This window comes from Crotalus tigris, unplaced genomic scaffold, assembly GCF_016545835.1.
Source record: "Crotalus tigris isolate CLP2741 ecotype Arizona unplaced genomic scaffold, ASM1654583v1 scf7180000017639.5415321, whole genome shotgun sequence".
Classification (NCBI taxonomy): domain Eukaryota; kingdom Metazoa; phylum Chordata; class Lepidosauria; order Squamata; family Viperidae; genus Crotalus; species Crotalus tigris.
Window position 1 is genome coordinate 1,013,261 of NW_024096532.1, and position 11,403 is coordinate 1,024,663.

Consider the following 11,403-nt stretch of genomic DNA (forward strand, 5'->3'; position numbering starts at 1 on the left):
CTAATACGATTGCTCCCCTTTTCTCCCCCGAGAAGGCAGGCGGTCGTAGCTTAGGACTCAGCTGCCAATTTCCCTCGAGATCCAAGATACAATCCCCTTGCTATAGACACTCCATATTCTGCCCCATAGATCCATTCCCTTGCCCCCTGGCTTTCAGCTTCTGGAGTTCTCACCACTAGGCAAAACTGCCTCTGAGGATCCAGGGGTCTCTCCCTCCTCCCCTCCGATCGCCCTTCTGGCTCTTCCCCGTCCCCCCCTCCCTGGCCTGAACTTCTGATTCGCCTCCCTTCGGCGGCGGTCGCTGCGATCCCAACTTCAAGTCACTTTCCAAGATGAGAAGAGGGAGGGGCCCGAAGCCCATAAGTCTACCAGTAGCGCATGAGGCAAGCCCTAAGGCTGGCCAATGATGCGCCCGCCTGCGGCCTGGTGGCCAATAGCGCGCGGAGGTGGGAGGGCTCAGGCGAAGGGCCGGCAAAAGGGGAAGAAGAGATAGTATGTGAAGATTCTCTCATCATATGATTCTTGATCATGTGACCTGGAAAAGCTGCGTGTGTGGATAAGGGTGGGGAATTGTCGTGTGAGTCCCTTTTGGCATGTGTGTGTGTGTGTGTGTGTGTGTGTGTGTGCGCGCGCGCGCGCGCGCGCGCTTGGTTTGCAACTCTCTGTTGCTTTACAAGTAGCTTACTTTATTATTTAAAGAGTTGGCTGCGTGCCTAAGTCTCTAGAGCAGTGTTTCCCAACCTGGCAATTTTAAGTTGAATTGGACTTCAACTCCCAGAATTCCGCAGCTCGGGAATTCTGGGAATTGAAGTCCAGGCAACTTAAAATTGTCTAGGTTGCAGAACACTGGTCTAAAGGTTTTCTTGGGTTGCTTGCACAGTATAAGTTTTTTTTTCCTTTCATACATAATATGTTACTTTGCTTTGTTTCGAGATGGACAGTCTTTTAGGATGCAATTTTATGTATATTACCCAACAAATTCCTGTATTCTGTATTCTGCCTCATCCATGTTTGATAGCAGCCAGGAGTAAGAAGCAGAATGTTCTTGGTACGGTAGCATTGAGGTAAAATATTTAACTTCCTGTATCTTTTAGTATTGTTGTCTCTGATGTTTTTTGAATGGCTGCTTAATTATAGAGCAATTATTGTTTTTAACTTTGTCTTGTTGCATTTTTAGAAATATTGCATGCCATTTTGATAGAAAACAGAAAAAAAGGATGTAATTTTTTTTTAGCTTTAAAGTAGGGATACCTTAGATCTGTTTTTAACACATCTAATTAGGTTTTGGGTGTTGTCAGTTAAAGAAATACAGCCTAAAGCAATGGTTCTCAACCTTTTTATACGGCGACCCCGGTCATAAGCAGGCGGCGCGCATGCGCCGTCCCCTGCGCTGGCTGACGGAAAAAAATGGCGGATTGCGTTGTTTGGCGACCCCCGTGAAATGGTCGTTTGACCCCAAATGGGGTCGCGACCCACAGGTTGAGAACCGCTGGCCTAAAGTAATGCAGGACCTTGTCATAAACAAAGAAAATCTTTGTTTGGAAACCATTTCCATAGTCATCTTTCGCAAAAAGGAATAACTACTATTGAATAATTCTCTATCTGGCAGTAGCAAAGTAATCAGTTTATACCAGCTTTCCTTAATCTGTCTGTCCACTGATGTGTTAATCCCTATGAATGAGAATTTGAAGAGTTGTACTCTGAGCACATCTGGTGATTATGAGGTCAGAGGAGGCGATCGTATATGTAGTGATAACACTGGAAGGTCTCAAACCTCTCTTTCTGAAATCTATTCTTCACTCTAGCGGCCAGTGTTTCTCAACCTTGACAATTTTAAGGCATGTGGACTTCAACTCCCAGAATTCCACAGCCAGCAATGCTGGCTGTGGAATTCTGGGAGTTGAAGTCCACATGCCTTAAAATTGTCAAGGTTGAGAAACACTGCGCCTAGCCCTACCTTCTGCCCAAGGTTAGAACTTTGGTCTATGAGAGAAATAAGATTACCATATTCTGCTGCCTTTCTGTAAATAAATGATAAGAATGAAATAATTGTTCTAGCACTATGTCCTAAAGATAGTGTTGAAGATATCGGTCTGCCTACCTTTTGGGAGATTGAATAATCTCACAAGAGAAAAAGAAAAACCAAACTTTATTTAAAAAGAAAAATCTATGAAATCACATATCAACTTTTAAATTGAAAAATTATAAAATGCAGTCTTGCAGGACCTACAATATACTGCTGTCCAGTGTACAATAGAACAGTGGTCCCCAACCTTTGTGGCTTGGCGGCCTGGCGGCGGGGAGAGGGAACTGGGTCACATGAGCGGCGAGCTGGCTCGCAGGCACATGCGCACACATGCATGTCTATACCAGCCCGCTACTCACGTGAGTCGAGTTACGCATGTATGTATGTGTGCACTGGCCCACTGCTTGCCACAGCCTGATTGCAAATAGCCCATGGCCTGATAGTGGGCCGTGGCCAGTGGTGGGATTCAGCTGGTTCGCACCGGTTTGGCAGAACTGATACCTAGTTTTTTGCTGAGTTTGGCGAACTGATATGATAAATCTCTGTTTTCTGGAACACATCTGGTTTTCTTCAACTTCTTTCCAGGCGGGGAAAAAAACCCTCCCCAAAAGTCCAAGAGAGGAGCAACGGAAACCAAATGGAGATGTGGCACCTTCAATTACATCACTCAGGCGAAAACTAGGTGGTGCTTCTCAGAGGTAATTTCAAGAATAGACACTTCATCTCTCTAGTTTCCCGATTGGTGCATACGGGAAAGGGGGCGAGGCTACCAAGTATTAGCTGGGATTGTGGCTCTGGAACTTTTTTTTGTCTAGCTATACAGAGCGCAACTAATGATGAGCAGCAAAGCTCTTAAAGGGTTCTGTGATTCCATGAATTAAACTCTAATGTAGTTCTTCGTAGCAGAATGGGCTTTCCTATTTTATACCAAGACCTATGATTTAAATTTAAATAGCAGAAATTCAATTTCATATATCAAACCTTGGTTTAGTGTTTTAATATAATAAGCACTGTTTAAGTGACAGGTGCTATTTCAGATGGCAAATAGCAGTTCTGTGGCAGCAACCTGTGATTTCATATAGCAAATGCTTATTTAGTTAAGCAATTTTGTCATTTTAGGGAATACACTGTTATAAGTAGCAGAGATTTCATGAGCTGTTATTCCAGAAACATTGGTTTTAGCCCACAGATATGTAATTGCATACACTAAACACTGATTTAGTCAGAGATAACTTCTATACAGGTAGTCCACAACTCACAACCATTCATTTAGTGACCGGCATTGAAAAAAGTAACTTATGACCATCTTTCATAGTTGATACTTTATATTTTTGGTTTTTTCCCCATACGCTGTGATTAAATATTCTTTTGTTCTCTTATATATTTGTCTTTCATACTTGAAATATCTTATTTCTAAATACTGCTACTGATGTAGTTTATACATATTGTTTGAATCACGATATTTTTTCTATGTGAGCAATACCTGCTTATTTTTGGGATATTTTGGTCTTGTTCTGGCTATTGGCTTATCTTTTACAATTTTTCCTTTTTCTTTTGATTCTAATTATTGCCTACTCTTTATTCTATAATTTCCTCTGGTGATTGTAGTAATATGTTATAAAACTTTGCATTCTTTATTACATGTCGTTGCTTGATTATTGATGCATGCACTTTTCAATAAGATTTTGTACAGTATATTGTCATTTTCGATAAATGTCTGTAAATAAATATTATAATATATTAAAATAAAATTATTATTATTATTATTATTATTATTATTATTATTATTATTATTATTTTGCAGTAGCCCTTAAAAGGATGAGAAGGCAACAGAGTTTGACATATTTTTTCAGTAAGAAACCAAAATCAGGAATCAGTTGTATCAGAATTGGTCTTTGGTGGTACAAAACAGTCATAAGCACAACCACAACCACTCCAACTTGAAGAAAGCAGCACATCAATTATTGAAATAAAAAGTGATAACAACTCCAAAATTGAAAATAATCTTCCTGAATGCTGGACAGTGCAACAATATAACAATTTTAAAGGAAAATATGAGGGACTGGTAATTTCTAACAAAAAGTTAGGTTTCAAGTATTGTGCAAAATATGACTTCACAAAAGAGAAAAGTGTTCATGTGTCAAAAGAATGGAAATGTTTTCAGATTGAGGCATCAGGGAAAAATAAAGAGGTATAACAAGCTTCTCTAAAGAAAAAATGAAAGAACATTTTTCATCAAAAGCTCGTGACATTTGTAAAGAGAAAACAATGTGAGCAGGATTCAGTAACAAAGGTAATAGATACAATGAATGAAAAATATTTATGTAGAGTATTTTATACAGTTTACAGCCTAGCAAAAATATGTAAACCATTTTCAGAAATAGAAGATAAAATAGAAGTGCAAATTAAAAATGGATTAGATATGAGAATAGGATTACATTCACATAAAACTGCTGTGAAAGTAATTGGTTTCATTGCAAAAGAAAGTAAAAAAGAAATATTTACTAAATTATTGAAAATTTAATAGGATATTGTTCCGATGGTGCCAGCATTATGCTTGGGAGAAAATCTGGAGTAAGCACTAGGATAGCAAAAGAGTTTCCAAACATAATAATATGGCACTGTTTAAACCATCGCCTGCATCTTGTTTTAGATGATTCGATAAATAAAGCAAGTAAATCATTTTAAAATATTTATTGATAATTATTCATCAATCCATTAAGAACCAAACTGAACTTAACAAAATATCCAAACAACTTGGAATTGAAATTATAAAGATTGGTAGAGTTTTGGGACCAAGATGGGCTGCCTGTAATTTAAGATCAACTCTAGCTGTGTGGCGTGCTTATCCACTGCTACATCGCTATTTTTATTCAGATGAAAAGTACTTAGGGATGGCTGCCCATCTTGAAAATATATATTTTATATCTGATTTGGCATTGATGATTGACACTTTAAATGAAATTTCTCTTCTTTTAAATGCACTGCAAGCAAGAAGTATAGACATAATAAAGTCTGAAAAACATATAAAATCTATTCAAGCATTTCAAATGCTTGGAAAGGAAAAGGGTCTATACAGAAAAAAAAGTTGATGAATTAATTATTTCAAATACCTTCAAAAATATAAAATTTGTAGAAAATCATCAATTTGTTGGGTTTCCTCAGGAAAGATTATTAGAAAACATTGTAACAAATTTGAAAAAAAGACTAATGGATTGTGAACATTTAAAAGCAAGTTGTAGCCAATTTCAAGATAGGAATAAATTACAATTTCTCAATTTTTTGGAGCCAGATTACTGGAATATTGAAGAAGAACTAGTTCCATGGAAAGCAGTTGAAGAACAATTGCTCGTACTTAATGACATTTTTAATTACCAAATTGATATTAATGATTATCGAGATTTCACGGAAAACATTTTAAAAATTTCCCAGAACTATGCAATTCCTGAAAGTGTTCAAAGAGCTAAAAATATTGTCAGAACAATTGCTGTAAGTTCAGCAGAAGTGGAAATGGGTTTTTCAAAGATGAACACAATATGTTCAGAGAAGAAGAGTTGCCTAACTCTTTCCAATATATCAAACACAATGACCGTTAGTCTAATCAGCCTACCTCTAAAGCAGTGGTTCTCAACCTGTGGGTTGGGACCCCATTTGGGGTCGAACGACCATTTCACAGGAGTCGCCAAACAACGCAGTCCGCCATTTTTTCCCCCTTTTCCTTAGCTGTGCTACTCCCTTTTATTCTATTGGCTTTTGAAAGCCAATAGAATAGACTCTCTTGAATAGAGTCTAATTCTATTGGCTTTCAAAAGCCAATAGGAATTGTCCAGGCTGTCTCTGCCCTGCTGAGCCCGCCAAAAGTCCCATTCTGCAAACGGTGCTGCACCAGTTGAGCAGTCCTCGACTTACGACCGGTTGGGGGTCGTGGCATTAAAAAGGTTGAGAACCAGTGCTCTAAAGGAATGGGATCCTACTTCTACAGTGAAAAGATGGTTAAGGATAAATCACACAGCCGTTGATGCTCAGATGAAAGTGAAGAAAATTGCAAGTGAGGATGCCATTCAAGAAGTAATATGGAAATATTTTAAATAACAGTTTTATTGCTTTGTCAGGTATTACTTCATATTTTTCATTAATATTTTAAAACTTTTTCTTATAATCTCATTTTGTGGACCTCTTTTATTGTTCTTATTTAAGTATTAAATATATGAAATAATAAAATACCTTTCAGTATATCATTTTTTTAATACCTAAAATGGTCATTAGGGCAGGGAACTGGTTGTTAAATTATTTGAATCCTACCACTGGCCCAGGAGTTGTGGACTCTTGCAATAGAAAACAGCCAGATCCTTGCTAAAATACAAAAGCCCAAAGACTGCAAGATGGTTTTGATGTGCTAATTTTTCCTTAGGCTCCAAGTTTTAGACAGCTCAAGAATATATGGTCTCAATAGATTTGAAAAAAAAATGTATTTCATAAACCATATACATAAAAAAAAACCTCCCTGTAATTCTTTAATTCAGGGCAACTGGATGGAGTTGAGCGTTTACTGGCTGGATACCCTTCCTGATGCCACATGGAGTTTGCAGCAGATTTTTTTTTTTTTTTTTTTTTTTGCATCCTAGGAAAGAAACATCTGCCACGCTACCAAGGATTGAACTCTCAACCTTCTGTGTGGGAGGTAAGCATCTTCTTCACTAGGATACCACACCGCTCACAATATACTACATGCATAAAAGATGGAAATATGTGCAATCACTGAGCTCATTCAGAGATATAAATAATTTTGGAATTAAGCACAAATATCAAAAAATTAAAATTCAACACAGCTTTTGCCTAAAAGCAAGTATCTGAGGGCAAACCCAGACATTTATCTGAGTTACTGGGAAGATGATACATCCCACTATAGTTAGTCCTTGACTTACGACCACAAGCCCAAAATTTCTGTTGTTACATGAGACATTTGTTAAGTGAGTTTTGCCCCATTGTACGAAATTTCTTGTCTTAATTGTTAAGTGAATCACGGCAGTTGATAAGTTGTTAAGTGAATCTGGCTTCCCCATTGACTTTGCTTGTCAGAAGATTGCAAAAGTGATCACATGACCTTGAGACACAGCAATGATCATAAATATTAATCAGTTGCCAATCATCTGAATTTTCTCTCAGACTTTAATCAAATATTCTTTCAAAGTGCTAAAATTTCCACAAATTGTATCTGTTGGATTGGTCCTTTGAAGAGATAAGTGGGCCTAGCACAGTGTTTCTCAACCTTGACAATTTTAAGGCATGTGGACTTCAACTCCCAGAATTCCACAGCCAGCAATGCTGGCTGTGGAATTCTGGGAGTTGAAGTCCACATGCCTTAAAATTGTCAAGGTTGAGAAACACTGGCCTAGCAGAATAAGAAAGGTCTGAGGAAGAGGGGGAATGTAGAAGAAATCACTCTGATTTTTGTTTTTAAAATATTTCTTCCACATTTTCCCTCTTCCTCAGACCTTTCTTTTTCTGCTAGGCCTACTTATCTCTTCAAAGAACCAATCCAACAGATACGATTTGTGGAAATTTTAGCACTTTGAAAGAATATTTGATTAAAGTCTGAGAGAAAAGTATGAGAACTTTCATGCTGCATAGGTACTTTCATTAGGCAGGATGAAAAAAAAGCTAATTTCAGCCCAGTATTTTTAATAAAGGAAGATCAATGTTTATTTAAAATGCAAATAATTTTATTTCCTGTAGGGGCATAACCAGAAAGCTTTTTCTGCTTCACAAAGTTGTATAGATCAAAGCATATCATTCTGGACTAAGTTGCCTGATACTCGTTTAAGGGGACCTCTGAATCTTAGCTCTTTCATCAACTGCTGACTACGAAAGACTGAATTCATAGATTCCTAAAGTAATATTATTGCTATTATCTTGAGTGCAATTCTCCAATACCCTTGGCAAACTTGAAATAAAGAATCAGTTGCGATGGCCAGCATCCTGGCCTGAATTCAAACATCAGTGTCACATCTCACTGGATCTTTGCACCATCAGCATTGGGCAGCTTCTTCAGATGATCCTTTGATCATAGGTAATTCTGTTTTTCAATCTCATAGGACAGGGGTCTTCAGACTTGGCCCTTTTATGACTTGTGGACGAATTCCCAGAATTCCTCAACCAGAGTTGAAGTCCACAAGTCATAAAAGGGCCAAGTTTAAAGACTCTTGTCATAGAATGACCTCTAGATGTATCAGGAGCAAATATTTAATTGTATGCTTAAAACCTGAGTAGTTCCATTTCATTCAATTTTCAAACAGTTGGTAATGAAAAATAAGGGACAGTTTAACTTAGAGGTCCTCAACCCCCAGTCCTTGGACCAGTACCGGGTTGCAGCATGCCAGCAACTGGTCTGCACAAACAAGCAAAGTCTCATTTGTGGGATGCAGGCAGCATATAAAACCATGCACTCTACAGTCCATGGAAAAACCTTTCTCTACGGAACCAGTCCCTGGTGCCCAAAAGGTTGGGGACCTCTGGTTTAACTGTTTCAAGAAGAGTTGGCCACTATTTAAAGCAGGAATAAGATGTCTAGGCACCTCCAAACGTCTTGGAGTCCTGTCAGTTTCATTCAAGAAAGCCATTGGCAAGGAATTGTGGAAAATGAAGTCTAAAATACCTAGCAAACACCAGATTATCTACTATTGATTTAGAGTAGTGGTGGGATTCAAATATATGAACAACCAGTTCTCTGTGTGGATGCTGCTTCCGGAAGTCCATTCTGGGCCTTGGCAACAAAAAATTAGCTATCAATTCTGCAGAAGTGGTGCGAACTGACTGAATCCCACCACTGATTTACAGGCAATGTATGATGAATATTTACTTCTAGAACAAAGCATTGTTCAGTGAAAGGAATTGAAGACTTCCTTTTCATTGTCTTTGCCTTAGTCATCCTCTTGATGACTGATGAAAGCATTTGGGCTTAAAGGTTACACACCCTCTTTTGTTAGTTTGATTGCGTAATAAAAATATCAACTATGGATTTTGGATTTTCTATGGATCAATCTTACAAAGGAGCCCTTTATTCCCATACCCAAGTTGGGTTTTTTCCTCCCTGTCTTTGGTTTTGAATACAGCAGGATCATTAGTAAAAACAAAGGTTTATAGTCTATCAGTGACTAACCAGTTTATTACTCCATAAGATTTTATGGATCATAGTTCATGCCATTACTTTTTTACAATGCGATGGCATAGTAACTTATTGGTAACTCCTGTTGACTTGTGTTTACTTCTGAATCCTCCATTTTAAGATTTTACTATGAATCCTTTTAGTTACCTGGAGAAAGCAAAACAGTATAATTTCTGTTGCGTCCTTGGCGGGAAAACAGACACGAGAAGCAGCTGGAGTTCTCAGTTTCTTTTATTCAACGTTCAGCTTACAGGAAGATGGCTTCAGCCTCGCCCAAACGCCTCGCAGCCTCTTATATAGGCAACTCCCGGGTAAATGGGTTACTTTTCCCGCGCCAGCACCCGCGCATGGGCACGGCGCTGGCGACAGCCTGTCTGGTCCCGGGCAGCTTTGCACCTGCCCGGGACTGCCTGCAAACGCCCGAGCCGTTTGCAAAGGCTCGGGACATAACAATTTCCACCTTGGAAAAGTGACTCTCTTTTCCTATTGCCAGTGATAGTAAAGGGAGATAAAGACATTTCCAGGTTACCAGTAGACAAAAGGTACAATTTGGCTCATGAATTAGAGTATGTAATCCATGGAAATGGCCAATTCCCACAATAGCAAGTTTTGAGGGGTCCTTGATGCTCTCTGACCTTGGCTGGTTTTTTGCAGACATTTCATTACCTACTGATGTTACTTATTTTGGGTAATGATTGCAAGAAAACAACTAAGCTCAGAGAGCACCAAGGACCCCCCAATATTTGAGCTACAAATATTCTCTATTGCAGGGTAAGCAACCTTGGCTCTTTTATGACTCGTGGACTTCAACTCCCAGAATTCCTGAGCTAGCCATGCTGAGGAGAAAGGGAGAGGTTTCCATGCTGAACAATGCTGGCTCAGGAATTCTGGGAGTTGAAGTCCACAAGTCATAAAAGAGCCAAGGTTGCCTACCCCTGCTCTATAGGTACAGCAAGTTTTGAAATGCATTGACTGAAGGAAGGCCAAAGAAATAGGCAGTACAGTTTGAATCATATTTATTTAGAAGTTAATCTTTTTTAGAGCTTGGGGGAAATTTTTTCTTAGTCAATACATCTGGAATGTCCTGAGTCTATAGAAAGCCAGTTTGGTGTAGTAATTAAGGTGCTGGCTTAGAAACAAGGAGACCATGAGTTGTAGTGCCACCTTAGGCAGGAAAGCTGGCTGGCTGGCTGACTGGCTTAAAAACCAGGAGACTATGAGTTCAAGTCCCGCCTTAGGCATGAAAACTGACCGAGTGACTTCAGGCCAATCATCAGGAAACTCTGAGTTCTAGTCTTGCCTTAGTCCTGAAAGTTGGTTGGATAACTTTGGGCCAATCACCAGAAGTCTGTGAGTTGTAGTTTCACCTTAGGCATGAAAGCTGGCTGGATGACTTTGGGCCAGTCTCTCTCTTTCTCAGCCCAACCCACCTCACAGGGTTGTCGTTTCAGGGAAAATGGGAACAGGAAGGACTATTATGTATTTTCACTGCCTTGAGTTACTTATAAATTAATAAAGGTAGGATAGAAATCTTAATAAATAAATCAACATAAATAACTAAGCATAATAATGATAGAGCCATCTGGCTCTTCACTTGCTCTGAACCCTCTCAAATTCTTTTCACCTTCTTTCCTCGTACTTGCTTGGCTGGCCACACAGGCAGGTGAATGTGTGCCCTGATCCCCATGCAGCACCCCTGAAAAACTTCAGTGGGCGAGATTCCTTTTATGAACAACTTAGTAGTGTATTGAGAAGGGAGGAGAACGGAGCTTTCCGAGAGGGTCACTGGGAGGGTGGGGGAGCTGGGGGTTTAGAAAAGAAAATACACAGCCAGAGACTTCCTGCTTTCTGCAAGGAAGTTATTTGAACCAAGAACAGTGAATGTCCAATACTCTCCCAGCTGTGTGAGAAGGCAGATTTTGGGGTGGGTGGGAGAGGGACGGGGGCTCAGGTCCTAGGAACCAGGCCTTCTGAGTTCCTTGGTAGAAGTTTGAAGGAGGGGAGTGAGCAAGTGGAAGCTTAACCAGGTTTCTTAGCTTTGAGGGTACAGGAGGGTTAATTCAACTGTTGGTCCCTCCCTTTCTGAAACTGGTTGGACCACTTTCTAGGTGCACTCACCTGGGACCTCCTTCTTTCCACTCCCAGCCTGAATAGTTTGCCTTTTCCACTGTTCTTTTTCCTCCTCCTCCTCCTCTACTTACTTCCTTTCAAC

At 39.4% G+C, this 11,403-nt stretch overlaps 1 long non-coding RNA gene across 2 annotated transcripts; it reads left to right on the forward strand.

Moving 5' to 3' along the window:
- The first annotated feature begins 313 nt into the window (after positions 1–313).
- On the forward strand, positions 314–6,608 carry LOC120304450. Of its 2 annotated transcripts, XR_005555728.1 has the most exons (5): positions 314–577; positions 1,022–1,064; positions 2,612–2,724; positions 3,831–4,319; positions 6,550–6,605. It is a non-coding gene; the product is annotated as an uncharacterized LOC120304450 (long non-coding RNA). The 2 variants fall into 2 exon arrangements; XR_005555727.1 differs by lacking the exon at positions 3,831–4,319 and having other exon boundaries at positions 6,550–6,608.
- Positions 6,609–11,403: the final 4,795 nt, after the last annotated feature.